Source organism: Sus scrofa, chromosome 9 (assembly GCF_054392235.1).
Source record: "Sus scrofa isolate SSC_HxYL_T2T_F1_AM1 chromosome 9, Sscrofa_HxYL_maternal_Yorkshire_Landrace_v2.0, whole genome shotgun sequence".
Classification (NCBI taxonomy): Eukaryota; Metazoa; Chordata; class Mammalia; order Artiodactyla; family Suidae; genus Sus; species Sus scrofa.
The window spans coordinates 35151075-35167462 of record NC_139391.1 but is presented as its reverse complement, the minus strand read 5'-3'; the positions used below and the strand labels follow the sequence as shown (position 1 = coordinate 35167462).

At 35.1% G+C, this 16388-nt stretch overlaps 1 pseudogene; it reads left to right on the top strand.

The window, feature by feature from the left end:
- Positions 1 to 15903: 15903 nt before the first annotated feature.
- On the top strand, positions 15904 to 16028 carry LOC146399835 (small nucleolar RNA SNORA70; annotated as a pseudogene).
- Positions 16029 to 16388: the final 360 nt, after the last annotated feature.

Here is a 16388-nt window from a genome sequence, read left to right as displayed (position 1 = left end):
AGGGGTCCAATCAGAGCTGTAGCTGCCAGCCTAGGCCAGAGCCACAGCAACTCGGGATCTGAGCTGCGTCTGCAATCTACACCACAGCTCAGGGCAACGCCGGATCGTTACCCCACTGAGCAAGGGCAGGGACCGAACCCGCAACCTCATGGTTCCTAGTCGGATTCGTTAACCACTGCGCCACGACGGGAACTCCGACAAACACCATTTTAAAAAAAAAAAACAAAAACAACTTTATTGACATGTAAGTTACATGACATAAAATTTATCCATTTCAGGTATATAATTCAATGATCATTGATATGTTCACAGAGTTGTGCAACCACCATCATCACCAATTTAAGACATCTTAATAAACATTAAAAGGAAACCCAATTGCCCTTAACATTGTCTCCATTTCTTGCCCAAATCCTCCAGCTCTAAGCAACTAGTGATATACATTCTGTCTACAGATTTGCTTATTCTGGACATTTTATACAAATGAAATACAATAAGTGGTCTTTAGCGACTGGCTTCTTTCACCTAGCATAATGTTTTCTAGGTTTATTCATGTTTAGTGTATATCACTAGTTCCTTTATTTTGTGGCCAAAGATACCCCTTTGTATGTATCTACTACACTTTGTTTATCTGTAAATCAGCTAATGACATTTGCATTAGTTCCACTTTTTGGTCATAATTAAGAATGCTGTGGGAGTTCCCGCTGTGGCTTAGCAGTAAAGAACCCAACTAGTATGCATGAGGACACAGGTTGGATCCCTGGCCTTACTCAGCATTGCTGTGAGCTGTGTTGTAGGCCTGCAGCTGCAGCTTTGATTTGACCCCTAGACTGGGAACTTCCCTATACCACAGGTACAGCCCTAAAAAGACCCCCCCAAAAAGAAGAATGCTGTTGTGAACATTCATGTGCAAATTTTTGTGTATTATATGTTCATTTTGCTTTCATTTATCTTGGGTATATATCTAACAATAGAATTTATAAGTCTTATGGTAACTTTATGTTTACGTTTAACTTTTTGAGGAAATGGCAGTATGTTTTCCAAAGTGGCTGCACCATTTTCCATTAGTACTAGTAGTGTATGAGGGTCTCAATATTTACCAATTCTCACCAATTAGTTTTATTATCTATTAGATTATAGCTATCCCCACAGGCATAAAGTGGTATCTCATTGTGGTTCTGTTTTGCATTTCTCTTATGGCTAATGATGTTGAGCATCTGTCAATGTGCTTATTGGCCATTTGTAAATCTTCTTTGGAGAAACCATCTATTCAGGTCCTTTGCACATTTTTTAATTGGATCATTTATCATTTTTTTTATTGAGTTATAAGTTCTTTATATATTTGAGAAACAACTCCCTCATTAGACATATATTTAAAAAATATTTTATCCCATTTTTTGAGTTGTCTTTTCACTTTCACAATAGTATCATTTGTAGCACAAAAGTTTTAATTGTAATGTAATCCAACTTTTTAATTTTTTCTTTTTCACTCATACTTTTACTATCACTAGTGCCTAACTTAAATTCCACAAAGGTGTGCTTCTCTGTATTTCTTTAAGCAGTTTATGATTTCATCTCTAACTTTTAAGTCTGTAATTCATTGTGAGTTAATTTTGGGGTATGGTGTTAGGTGGAGGTACAACCTCATACTTTTACATGTAGACATCCAGTTGTTCTGCCACCATTTATTCAACAGACTATTTTTTTCCTCCACTAATTATCTGGGATCCTAACTGAAAATGAATTTAATCATAAATGCAAAGATTTACTTCTGGACTAATAATTCTCTTCCATCAATCTACATGTCTGTCTTATTCCAGTACCATCTAGTCTTGATTACTCTAGTTTTGTAATACATTTCAAAATCATGATGGGTTTCTCTCCAACTTTGTTCTTTTTTAAGATGTTTTAACTATTTTCAAGCACTTGAATTTTCTTATTAAGATCAGCTTGTTCATTTCTGAAAAAATTGCCAGCTAGGTGTTTAATGCAGATTGTAACAATATTAAATCTTCTGATCAATAGCCATTGAATGTCTTTTCATTTATTTAGATATCCTTCCATTTCTTTTTTTTTTTTAACTTTTTTTTTTTGGCCACACTCACAGCATGTGGAAGTTCCCAGGCCAGGTATCGAACCATGCCACAGCAGTGACAACACCAGATCCTTAACCCCCTGTGCCACTCGGGAACTCCATCCTTTCATTTCCTTCAATAATATTATATAGCTTTCAGTGTATATGTAGTCTTCTGCTTTTTTCCCTTAAATCATTACCTAACAATTTTGTTCTTTTTTATTCTAAGTAGAATTATTAGTTTCATTTTCAGAATTGTCATTGCTAGTGTATAGAAATATAATTGAATTTTTGTATTTGATCTTGAATTTTGTAATCTTGCTGAACTCATTTGTTATTTCTAATAGATTTTTGGTGGATTCCTCAGGTTTCTCTATATATGTCTACTGCCAAAAAATATTAGTTTTACTTCCTCCTTTTTCTAAACCAGATGAGTCTTATTTCCTTTTCTTGCCTATTTGTTCTGGCTAGAACTTTCAGTACAGTGTTGAATGGAAGTAGAGAGAGAGCAATGATCCTTATCTTCTTACTGATCTTACAGAGAAAACATTCAGTGTTTCAACATTAAGACACTAGCTGGGGTTTTTCAAAGACATCCTTTATCAGATTGAAGGAATTCCCTTCTATTCCTAATTTACTGAGTGTTTTTATCATGAAAGGATGTTAGATGTGACAAATACATTTTCTACCAACATAATCAAGTGGTTTTTGTACTATGATCTCTTAATCTGGTGCATTACATTAATTGAATTTCATGTTAAAACAATCACATTTCTGGGATACATCACACTGTTATGTTACATAATAATTTATATATATTGCTGGGCACATGTTGCTAGTATTTTGTTAAGTATTTTTGTGTATTTATTAAAAATATATTGATCTATAATTTCACTGTGATATTTTTGAATGGTTTTGATAACAATGTATTACTAGCATCATTGAATGGAAAGTGTTTTCTATGGTAACTTTTGGAAACATTTGTGAAGAGTTGGTATTAATTCTTCTCTGAATGTTTGGTATACTTCACCAGTAGAGTCATCCGTGCCTGCAATTTTCTTGGCAGGAAGTTGTTTTTATTTGTTTGTTTAGAAGAAGTATATTGACTCTATTAGTTGTATATGAAGTACGATAGTATATCAGTTCCCAATGTACTTCAAAATATCAGTTAAGTATGGCACTTACTCCTGATGGGATTGTGACTTGTTTGCTGGGTAAACAATTCTGGGTCGGAGTAAAGAACATTAACTTCAAGTTTAGCCCATGTGATTATAGATCAGGCTCCTATTTTAAACAGTTTCCTGATAATCTACATTTATTCTCTATTCATAAACTTCAAGGTACTTTGCAGGACCCAGAGTAAGTCTTTGCTCTTAATTCTTAGCTATAGGCGTTGACTTAGGCACATTTAAAGAGAAAAAAGGAATTTATCAAGAGTGTTACATAACTCACTGAAATTCCAAGAAGGCTAGAGAACTGGAACTGGAAAACTGAGGAAGAACAAGCTAGGGGCATTAGAGAGGGCCACGGTCAGAATCAGTAGTATTAGGCCAATCAGAAAACTGTTGCAATTGCCGTGGAACAGAGGCACCCTGAGTCACAGTGCCTCCACTGCCTCCACTCCACTCTCCTTCCACTAATACTCACCAGGTAAGGAATTGCCTATCCTTAAAAAAGGGCCTGGATATTTGTCGTAGAGAATATGATAAATGCCTACAGCTATATGCTTATTTGCCTGACAAGTATTTGTTATTTTTGGCTGTCCAGGTCCTAGCATTAACTTCAAAAACAAAACAAAGCAAAAGAATACAATGACTCTACCCTAACGTATTACACCATTCTTCATGGAACTAAAATGTATTCTCAGCTTCCCACAAAAAGGAGAACTCAAAGTTTCATCAGTTACTGCATCCAGTCAGAGCACCAGCAATATCTCTTGGGAAATGTATACCACTCCTCTTCTGATTTCAACATGCCTTGATTTTTTTACACTGCAGAATTCTCACCATAAACATTCCCTATACAAAACAGTAGGAGGATGGAAACTGAAAGAAAGCAAAAGAAGGACTAAAACAAAGGATTTTGCTTTTCATCCCTTTGGGATTCACTTATTAAAGTGACTGAGGGGCCTGAAACTTTTCTTTAATTCGTGAAAAATATGCCTATGGCCCAAGTCCCTGGATTTCTCCCTTTACTTTAAATAAAGCTGTTTCTGTCACCTGAATATCCATTAATGTGCCATCAGATCTAGTTTTCATTAACTAAGCAAACAAATAATCACAAAAGCTCCAGGTTGCTTAAATTATTGTACCAATGTATGGTATTTGATAACCTTGTTAAGCTTTGTGATGAAGGCAGAGTTTATACTGCTGCTCTCTGGAGCCTTTTGAGAGCATGATGGTAAAGGAGAGGTTGAAATAGCCTGAAGTATGTTCAAGGTTGAATCCAAGTAATTGAATTCTCTTTTGGCACCCCAAATTACAGAAGTGGGATGGTTGGAATAAAAAACTAACTAAAAAGGATCCACAGCTAGCATTATCTCTGCTTGAAATCAATGATACAGTGACCTAAATTATAATCGCTTTTTTGGAAAGTGAATTTTTTGAAGTGCTTTTGTTATGGTCCAGCTTGCTTTCAACAGCAGTTAACTGGTCTACATAATATAAATATACCTTTAAAAATAGGGCATTTAGTATCCATAAGTTCCCTTTTCTTTTATTCTCAGGCCAACGATAAGCATTGAGTAGAATGTCTTTTTACACAGTAATTTCCCATGTGTTGATAAGACTTTATCATAAAATTCCCTGACTGTCTCAGTAAATTTGGGCTAGCTATTAAGTATTATGTTTTTTTGCTTTGTGTCAGTCATTTCCCCATAGGCCTAAAGTCAGCAACAATAAAATTTTGCAATTCACAGCAGAAGACTCCTCAGTGTGATTATCAGAAGCTCCTTGACCGATGATCTGTCTTGAACTCTGTTTCTCAGCTTCTTCACTAAATCTTGCTCTACCGTTGTGGCCTTTTTCGTATCTTCAAATATATTTGATATTTTCTTCTACATCAACATAGTGCTCAGTGGCACCCCTTGCTAATTTTGATTATGAATGTACACAAAAAGTTAACTTTCTGATTTTTTAAAAATTATTATGCCTTATGTGAATAACATGTAATTTTCCAGAACCAACAACACTTTTATAATTATTATTTATTTTCCCATGGAGAACATGAAGAGAAACAACTTACATGCACAGTTGAAGGGAATATATGTACAGTCATGATTATATTTGCTGTGTAGTCACATTTTATTACTTCTAAAGTTTTCTTCTAAAGTATGATTTTTACTGCCTCTTAGGCATGCCTACTTTATTCACAGGCATTTATACTTCCTTAGAAGGCCTTTAAACTCACTATGAGGGGAAAATGATAGCAAAAATACACAGTGTATTTTTAAAAATATAAGACAAAAACCTATGGAGATAATGGCTTAGATAAGATTATATCGTAGTTATATCCTTTCTCATTGATAGTCAGGCAACTCAAATATTTTTACTGACACCTACATGTGCCAAGTTTTCAATTTATATTGTAAATATTATTTAGATTTACTTGAAAGATAATTCAACATGTATTCAGGTGAATAAAGTTCAGATAGCAAGTAATTCTTGTGTTTTTCTATTGCATACTAAAAGATGGGTAGAATTCTTTCCCCAAATACTAGTTAAGTGTTCATTTCAGCCCTATCTAGGAAATTAATAGATCACTTAATTAAATGATCACTCCCCTTACCAGTTAAAGTTCCATGTTTCATGCAGAAGAAACAAACTGGCTAATTTAACATTAGCCAGAACAGTCATGAAGAGGATAATGGGTAGTACACCAAAAAAGTTAGGAAGGCTAGAGTCAAGTTGGAAAAATGGCCAGGAAGAGAGGAAGCCATGTAGCTGCTAATGATAGACCAAACACCATATCAAATAGCTCGGTGAGAGAAGTTCTACTGCTGCAGCAGCTGCAGGACACCATACATGCCAGCTTGTATTTCTAATACTGTTGGCACTATATTCTATGGGTGTACTGTACTGCTTCAACTGTTGCTGCTCCTATGCCTGGAGCCTGGAATTGATGTTCCCTATATTCTGCCCTAAATTTATTAAATCTCAATTGAAAAGTCAAAATGGGGCAAACTGATTGAAGAAACAAAGTCACATGCTGTCATACTTATCTCAGAGAAAATAGCCTTTGTCTCTACTGCTACTCCAAGGGTATACAATAAGTCAAAAGTGGGAAAGGTGATCAGATTCTGGCCAGTCAAAAAACACTCATGTTGATTTCATGACTTTTGAATTTTCTATTGTTTCAATGAGCTGACAGAATCTACCTGTCAATAAGGAAAAAAATCATCAACTCCAAACAGATTAATAGATCAGTGGGATAGTAATGGCCATTATAACATTAATCTTGACTTTGAGATTGAAATTACCAAATCACCATTTTATGGGAGTATTTTAAATTCTCCTTTTAATCATGGAGTTAAAAATTCAAAAATTCTCCCTTTGAGTGAATCAGGGCAAGCATTTATGAAAATACTGACCTGGGTTAAATATGTACTCTCTGGACATGAAAACATGAAAATAATGAGCCCGTAAGAGACATGAGGTCTTGACCTTAGGTGGATCAAGTTCTTACCTGCTGGGTTAACCATCTGTATGAGCACTCTTATTCTCCTTTACTTGCAAGCTTATATAAAATTCCAATTGAAAAAGAAATGTTGCTTTTTTTTTCAGGCTGAAGCTAGTTTTTAATCAAAAGTTTCAAAATTTATACCTCTTAGCTCTAGTGTTTTGCTGTCTCAAATCCCTTATCACCCCTATCCAATCCCATAGAACCCCATAGAAAAACTGGAATTTCAAGATACATTCACTTAGGAAAGGGCATATAAACATGGCAGATGGGGCTTGAAGTATGGATTTCCATGTTAATGGAAACAATCCAGTGTCTTAGGACATATTCTCCCTGGTAAAGACAGAAGTAAAAACACCACTTTTTTTTTTTTCCTCAGAAGTTCTAGAATTTGTGTGAAAAAAATATATGTATGTATGTACAAACATATAGCTCTTAGATCAGTTTACACAAATGTTTTGACTCCCAACAAATTCTATATATCTTTTCATGGTTATAAAGCAAACAAACATCAGGAAGAATAAACATTATCACTTCTGTTTAAGTGCTAAGTCACTAATTCATGCTATCCTTCTTTTCATGTACAAGGCATCCATATGTGATCTCCATAGGTTTAAAATGACTGCAGCACCCTTTCTTGCATTTGGCAGCAAGGTCTGAATTAACTCAATAAGACTACATTCCCAAAATTGTATTTGCATTTAAAAATGGGATTCTTGGAGTTCCCTTTGTGACTCAGTGGTAACAAACCCAACTCGTAGACTAGTATCCAGGAGGACCAGGGTTCAATCCCTGGCTTCGCTCAGTGGGTTAAAGACCCGGTGTTGCCTTGACCTGTGGTGTAGGTCTCAGACATGGCTTTGATCCCACATTGCTGTGGCTGTGGTGTAGGTGGGCAGATTTGATTAGCCCTCTAGCCTGGGAACTTCCATATGCTGCAGGTGCAGCCCTAAAAAGGAAGAAAAAAAAAAAAAAAGGCTGGGGAGATTCTTTGTTTTCTCCTATTTCATCTGACCAAACGGCTTCTAACAAAATATATAACTGGATTCTTTATATGTGAAGATCGGATTTGGGAAATTTAACAAAATGTAATGATGATAATAATGGACTGAGTTTCTACAATGTGCAGGAAAAACTACTGTGCACTTTATGCATATCCACATCTGTTGATCTAAAACTAATAGACTATTAGATATTTTTCCAGAAAGTACAGGTTTATTCAAGATTATCATAGAGTTGTAATTGAGGCTCTGCCACCATGATACATGCACAGCAAGGGAAGGATATTTTATAGGTAGAAAAAGAAAGTGGGGACTCCATGGCTTTTGATTGGCTGAATGCTTGCCAGGAAATAAGGGAAGACTTTCTTCCTCATGTTGGGCTCTGCTTTAACCACAGGGTATGAGAGCTCCCCTCTTTCATCCCCCAACTCTATTTAATGGAGGTTTCTACGTATTAATTTTTAGCATATTTAATTGTCCAAAATCCTTACCAGATTCACATATCTATGAGAGAGATATCTGTATCTGTGTGTCCAGATATACATACACATACATAGAGAGAGAGAGGGAGAGAAAGAATGGAGGAAAAACTGATTTTCTTGATTTACACACCTTTTAAGTGGCTAGGTTAGGATTGAGCACACATTAGCCACATTTGAGAATATAGGGGAACTATTTGAAAACTGATACGTAAAGGAAAAGTATCAAGTGTCTACCCAGCTTTTCCAACGTGAACAGTACTTAAGTGTAACTAAATAATGAGTACTGAAATTTCTTTAAGGAAGTACCCAAAACTATAAACGAAAAATAGTAGAGTCAGAACATCGAAATTTTGTAAATCCAGGAGAAATAAAGATGTAGGGAATTATTACCAATAACAGTTAAGAAACACAAAAAGAAGAGAAAATTAGACTAGCATATATAGTCTTTTCTTGCCCCAAATTGCCCAGTACCACATTCTAGAATCCAATCAAGCAACTAAGTTGAACAATGACAAGGGACAGAGGAGCATGTTAACACCCCAGGGATGCAAACAGCCAAAACCATGTTGTGGAATACTATCTCGGTCTTCAATAAATTAATTGTTAGGGAGTTCCCGTCATGGCGCAGTGGTTAATGAATCCTACTAGGAACCACGAGGTTGCGGGTTCGATCCCTGCCCTTGCTCAGTGGGTTAAGGATCTGGTGTTGCCGTGAGCTGTGGTGTAGGTTGCAGACGCGGCTGGGATCCTGCGTTGCTGTGGCTCGGGCGTAGGCCGGTGGCTTCAGCTCCAATGCGACCCCTAGCCTGGGAACCTCCATATGCTGTGGGAGCGGCTCAAGAAAACACAAAAAGACAATAAGTAAGTAAATAAATAAATAAATAAATAAATAAATAAATTGTCAGAGATAGAAAAAGAGTGAGAACTAGAGCTAGAGTAAGAGCCAGAGAGGGAGAGAGAGAAAAGAGAAAATCTATAGATTAAAATAAACATAAGCTACCTACCAACCAATTGAAATGTGTAGAAATAATCAGAACACTAATTAAAAAAAAAACACTTTATCATTTATAAAGTAGATATATTTTGAACTCTGCCTAAATATTTGGAGTTATTAAGATATTGTTTTCATACATATTTTAGGTAGTTAAAAAAATTTGTAGTTATGTTTTAAAAGTGTTATATTTTATACTTACATAGTAAATATTCATTAATACAAGTATACATTATTTTACATTTGTGTGAGTAATCCATGGAGAAAGTGTAGATGGATGTGGGGACACAGATGAAAGAAGACTGAAATTGAGAGAAGAAATAATGTTTCATCATACTATACTTTATTATTTGTAAATACTCTGTTTCCATAATTTAAAAAAACTCATATGGATTGTTTTTTAATCTAAAATAAAAAGAGGGAGTTCCCGTCATGGTTCAGCAGAAATGAATTTGAGTAGAATACATGAGGATGCAGGTTTGATCCCTGGCCTTGCTCAATGGGTTAAGGATCTGGCATTGCTGTGAGCTCTGGTATAGGTCACAGATGCAGCTTGGATCTGACATTACTATGGCTGTGCCATCGGCCAGTGGCTACAGCTCCAATTTGACCCCTAGCCTGAGAACCAAAGAATGCTGAGGGTATGGCCTTAAAAAAAATAAAATAAAAAGAGGAACTCATGAATCTTTTTTGACTTTCTGCAACTAACATCCAGCACCCATAATTTTTCTTGTAAATTCTTGGTTCCTTATGAGCGTCTGTGCAACATTAAATTATGCTTGTGCAATAAAGATGATTCCTTTAGATTTTAGAAGACTCTTGAAAGTTGTGCCAGTTGTGTTTGTTGATAATAGCATACCTGCTCTTCTAAGCCAGTTGTTCAAATGCAAATGTTTAAAGCCTGGCAATGTCATTTACCAGATGCCCCTGCCGGCATTTTTCTGTTTCAGTTCTGCAATAAGAAGCACTCAGGTAAAATTTGATAGATTGGGGAAAAGGAAAAATCATATTTAATTTTAGTATAATATCATATTTTTATGTACTGAAAGCATATACAAGTTCATGCATGACCACTGAGTGGCAGAGAGTAGCAGTAGGTTTTGCCTTCAACTTTCAGGCTTCTCTTAAGAAACATTCACTTTGGTATGGAAGCAACTAAAATGATATGGCAGCTTTCCTGAAATCCCTTCATGGACAGGGATAAAACCAAGTTGGCATTCATATTATGGTCTATTTTTTGATTTGGGTGTTTGCTACTTGAATGTTCCTTTATGAAAATCATCATGCCGTATACTGACACTAACACCTTTATTTTTTTATTTTTTCCTTTTTTTTTTTTTTTTTTTTTTTTTGCTTTTCAGGGCCACACCTGTGTCATATGGAAGTTCCCAGGGTAGGAGTCAAATAGGAGCTGCGGCTGCCAGCCTATGCTACAGCCACAGCAATGAGGGATCCAATCCACATCTGTGACCTACACCGCAGCTTACTGTGGGTTAAGCGGATCCTTAACCCACTGAGCTGGGCCAGGGATTAAACCCGCTTCTCCTAGATACTAGTCGGATTTGTAACCTGCTGAGTCACAACGGGAACTCCCACTTAACGCTTTCTTATTTATATGCTTCTGTACTTCAATAGGATGTTAAAACAGACAAACCGAAAATAGTGAGAAAGTGCTAAAAAACGTGTCTACTTTTGCGCATTTGTTTCATTTGAGTAAGAAAAGTCAACCTACATTGCGATAATGTAAGACAGCAAAGGCTGATCACAGATAAATTCCTATCTGCGTTATTTATGGATATCCAAATAGCAACTCAACTGATTAAGAACTCAGCTTTAAATTAACCCCATGCCAAATGCAGGGCAGTAATGATATATCTTTCTAATGTGAATTGAAGCATTCCATGGTTCACATTCTATTTGAATTTTGATGGCAATTTGGGGGAATCTATCAGGGCCTGTACCTGCATTAGGAATTGTGAAATATTATGAGAAACACATTTCCTGGTTCATTTCAATTTGGTATATAATAACTCAGCTTCAGTGGTAATGGCATCTGAAGGTGGGAGCCATAAACCAGGTGCATGATAGAATTGCAAGGAAAGAAATATGAGCTTCATTTTTCTGACCTGAAGGTCAGAAAATAGTCTTGTAGGGAAAAATCTCAGGAAGACTTCTACTTTGAGGGACAATTAATAGAGTATAGTGTGTGTGTGTGTGTGTGTGTGTGTGTGTGTGTGTGTGTAGGGGGATTTAGGCTTGGTCTGTATGATATATTTTAACTCATTCTAGAGCTGTCAAAGTTAAACATCTGTGGAATCTAAAAATACAATTTTATGAAACATTCTTAAACATTGTAAAATGATGATGCATAAAAACATGCATACATGATTTAGAGGATAACTAACATAAATTTTTTGGATATAGAGAATTATTTGTCATTAGGTTAATGAGACACAGAAGTGTCCCAAAGTTTCCACCAATTAATTCTTAACTAAACAATCATAAATGTTATCTATCTATATACACATTAATCAATATATACTAACACAGTTATAGTAGGTTCTATTTCACAGAGTATTTTGACATGTCCATTTGAATTTGTTCCTTCAGCAATGGCATATTACTATATCAAGCATTATGCCTGTACATTGTACACAGACCTACAGTTCCTAGGAAACCATATTCTGAACAATCTGTTCATAACTTTGACTACTTGGTGTTGTTTTTAATTTAAAAAACTGATAATATAAGCTTACATTTCTTGGTGAAAATTCAGATTTTGCCAAACTCTTAGAACAACTATTGGAAAGATTTAATGATCTCCTTTCCCTTTTATCTCACTCTAAACGGCAAAAAAAAATATAGTCACAAATAATATATATGCTCGTAATACCTTTTCTATGATTTTGAGGTAGACATGCACTCATCTATATGTAAGGTTTTAAAAACACATCATTATGTTCTATAACACTTTTTATTACCTAGTAAGATGTTCTGAAATTGTTTTCCACTTCAATACACATAGTTCTACTTCATTTTGTTTAGCCAGTAATACTCCTCCAAATTATGGGTGTTTCCTAGTTTAATTGACACCTATCTCCAAAATGTGCACTGTTATAAATAATGATAAAGGGTTTAAAATAATACAGTGGTTAAAAGCTTGGGGTCTGGGGTCTGATTACTCTGCTGTCCAACTAGTGTGGACTCTTGAGCAAAGTATTTAAGTATACAGAGACATATTTTCTTAACCTACAAAAATGAGTTGAGTACCTTCATCACAGGATTATTTTGAGGATTAATTGATATAAATAACAAACACTAAGCATAGAGCCTGGCACATCGTAAATAATATATATATTATAAATTTACATACACACACACACACACACACACACACACACACACACTAAAATTAACCTTTCTTATATTTATCCACTTAAAGTTTTGTGTTTGTTTGTTTGTTTGTTTTTCTTTTTTGGTCTCTCCGTGGTGTATGGAGTTCCCAGGCCAGGGATCAGATTCCAGCCTCAGTTTCAAGGTAAGCTGAAGCTGCACCAATGCCAGATCCTTAACCCACTATGCTGGACTGGGGATTGAACTTGTGTCCTAGTGCTCCCAAGGCAACACCAATCCCACTGCACCACAGCAGGAACTCCCATCCACTTGGCAGAGTTTTGATATGCCATGACCTGGCACATAAGCTGCGTATAGCCTCAAATGGAGTCATTCTTTTTTGTTTTTCTTCATAAGCAATAAATAAGCTAAATATTTTTGAGTACCCCATAACTTGGGAAGGAATGTGATGATTATTGAAATAAAAACAAAAACATGGTTAGTCGTTAAGAAATATATATAATATGTGTAAAATGATGTTATTAAACTTAGAGCTTAAATGCTGGAAACCTAGAGGCATTGATGGAGAAAGGATTCCAGTTGATCTTTTTCACTTATCATTGAGATATATAAACTGATGGTAGTAGGACAGGCTCATTAACTGTTTTATATAATCAGAGTAAACCTCTATCTTATATTTAAGATTATAGCACTAGTACCATTAACATCAATATTATTGTAAACAAAATTTATATCCCTTTTTATCAGTTTTTGAGTCCTGAAAACTGGTCTTCGGTATTGTGTAGAAAGTTTGACTTAACTTTGTGAGACTTCGGTGTTAAAATTTTAACATTCTATTATAAAAATTGCAGAGTTGTCTCTAAAAGAAATTTTTATTAAAACCAAGTTTTAAATATAAAGTGTCGTATAACAATGGTATCAATCATTTAGTAGTTATAATTTTAATCCCTGCTTTTAAAATAATATTAATACAATAAGGAAATTAAACCTGCCTATGTTATTTTTGGAAATGCTTTTCTTGAAGAAGACCATAGTGACTCACTTAAATAAAGTCTCTTCTAAGTCTCATCTAGAGTAGAAAAATACAAATGATTTAGGGTATTTAACATAAACTTTTTTTCTCATTTGCTCATAAAATGACTACCAGGGAATGTAACAGGTGAAGTACTAGTCATGTTGTGCTTTTACAAAAACGCATTTTTGAAAGAAAAGTTTTAAAGATAAATATATGAAGCTTATTTCATGTAATCTAAAACAATACAATATAATTAAATTCAACACTGCCCTGAAATTATTTTTATGATGGTTCAAAGAAAAAAAAAAGGCTTAAAAGGCTTTGAAATTCATCAAATATCCTAAAAGGAGTGTGAGTATGGAGTTCCAGAATTGATAAAATTTGATTCACTTTCCAGGATGACATGAAATCAGAATTACTCCAAAATCAGGAGACGTTTTACCTGGATGAAAGCAATATTGATGGAGATAAAGATATATTTATCAAGGAGGGGTGCAGGGGAAGATGCCATGGCATTTTCCCAAATCTTTGAAACAGAACAAAACTATGAAGTGCTCTTTTCATTCTAGAATCTCAAAATATTTTAACTGATAACTTGAGGTGGACAAGAAAGCCTGGAAAAGTAGTAAAGACCGAAAGTTTTGAAAGAGGGAATCCAGAAAGTTATATCTAGGATTGATGAGGATATGTATAAAATTTTTAAATGTATTAATTATTTTCATCAGGAAATAAAGAGCTAAATTGACAAGATTAGTCTTCTCACATATAAATAATAAATTTTGTGTAATGTATTGAATTCTAATTTTTGTTCAACTGATGGCATACGCTTGTAGTAAACCAGAATTAAAAAATTAGAAAAAAACATTGACATGTTCTATCAGAAACTTTTCAACAGATGTTCAGTTCTTAGAATGAGTTTCTAGGAATAACAGACAAAATTCAGATTCTGGAACTTTTAGGTTTTCCTCTCATAGTTGAAGCAAATCCTACAACAGTGTCTTTTGAAATATATTTTCAATAATTTTTTGCTTTAAATTCCATCATCATTCCTTCCCATTGACCCCGTCAAAAATTTTAAAAAAGAAATGCAATAGATTGCAAAGAACCATAAATAGGAACTATATCATAATTGGCCAGAAGAGTTCCTTATTTATTTTATCTGAAGCTCTCGGTATATGGGCTCAAATACTTAGCTCACCCAAGGGAATTAAGTTAGGCCTTCAGGTTGATGACTTCTGGGAAATATTTTTTAAAACTTATCCTCTCATTCTGTTTTTGTTGTTTGTTTGCTTGCTTTGCTTTTAAAAGGCATGCATATTTATGTGAAGCTCTTGATTTTTACAACTACAAGTTGAAGAGAAAGAATTAAAACTACTTTGGAAGGGAATAAAAAAGAATTTTGTTTACACTGGGGCCAATCTCTTCCTGGGGATCAAATTTGTGACAAAGATTCTAAAGGTGATTTAGAAATATTGGGAACTAAAAGATATGACTTTAATGATTTGTGCTTCATAGATGATAAATTATACCTGTGAATGGAGCTTCTGTCATCACTATAATTTTTCTGATATAAATAAATGTGAAAGAATTAACTTCTCCCACAACAATTACCAACCCAGTGAGTATGAAATGGTGGCAGAAGGAAATATAGGTTAGAGCCATATACTCATTCACTCCAGTGAATTATTGATGCCAATTTGTGGAAAAAATTATCAGTAAAGAAACAGCATGAAAGTATAAAAATTGTTGGCAAAATATTCATTGTGTTCAATTGTCCACAAAAAAATGGATAATTTCTCTGTGCAGACACTCTAATGCCATCTGTTGAATTTGATTTAATTCTGTCACTGCCTTCCACATAGGTGACAAATGGCAAGGGCAGTGAATTCTTTTGAAAATTGAGTTTTTGTGGTCTGGCCGATCTGTAGATTTCAGTTGCTTTAGTGATCAATTCAGCCATAAACATCATTACTGATTATGAAGAAAGTTGAAAGAAACTATAATAAAATTAAAGGGGTTTTTGATTAAAAAGATAAAATGTGTGTGGCTAATTAAATTAATTAGTTAAGCATTATTTTTGAATACCTACTACATGCCAGGCAATGGTTTATTTTCTCAGAGCAAGCTGTTAAAATAGAGGAAAGCTTAGTTCCTAACGGAGTTCATATCCTGCTAAGTGAAAAGGGGAGTACACAAACACTAATTTGTACTTACTAGACTTTTAATGTGTGGCTGGGTATCTTTCTAAGACGTTTACATGAATTACCCCACCTAATACTCACAAAAACCCTGGAATAGGAAGTATAAATTAACTGAGGAAAAAAGAATGTGATTCCTGTGGGAGCCCATTGTCCAACGACTGCAGACCGCAGCTGCCTCAGAAGTATATTCCACCTGCTCCTGGCATGGGTGGCCATAAGGGACCTTGGAGACAGCCCTTTCCAGTGGATCTTTTGTCTGACATGCTGTCCCCAATCTAGGCTCCAGACAGAGAGTGGGGTGCCTTCCTTTGAAAATCCTCAGGGTAGAGTGGCCAGGATTCATATTGGCCAGGTCATTATGTGCATCCACACCAAGCTCAGAACAAGGAGCATGTTCTGAGGCCCTAAGCAGGGCTAAAGTTCAAGTCCCCTAGCTTCCAGAAGATCCACATATCCAAGAGGATCAGATTTATTAAGTTTAATATGGATACATATGAAAACATATACGGCATAGGAATGGCTCATTCTGAATGGCTGTGGGGTGAAATACATCCCTAACCATGACCTCCTGAAGAAATGGCAGGCCCTGCCCTCAT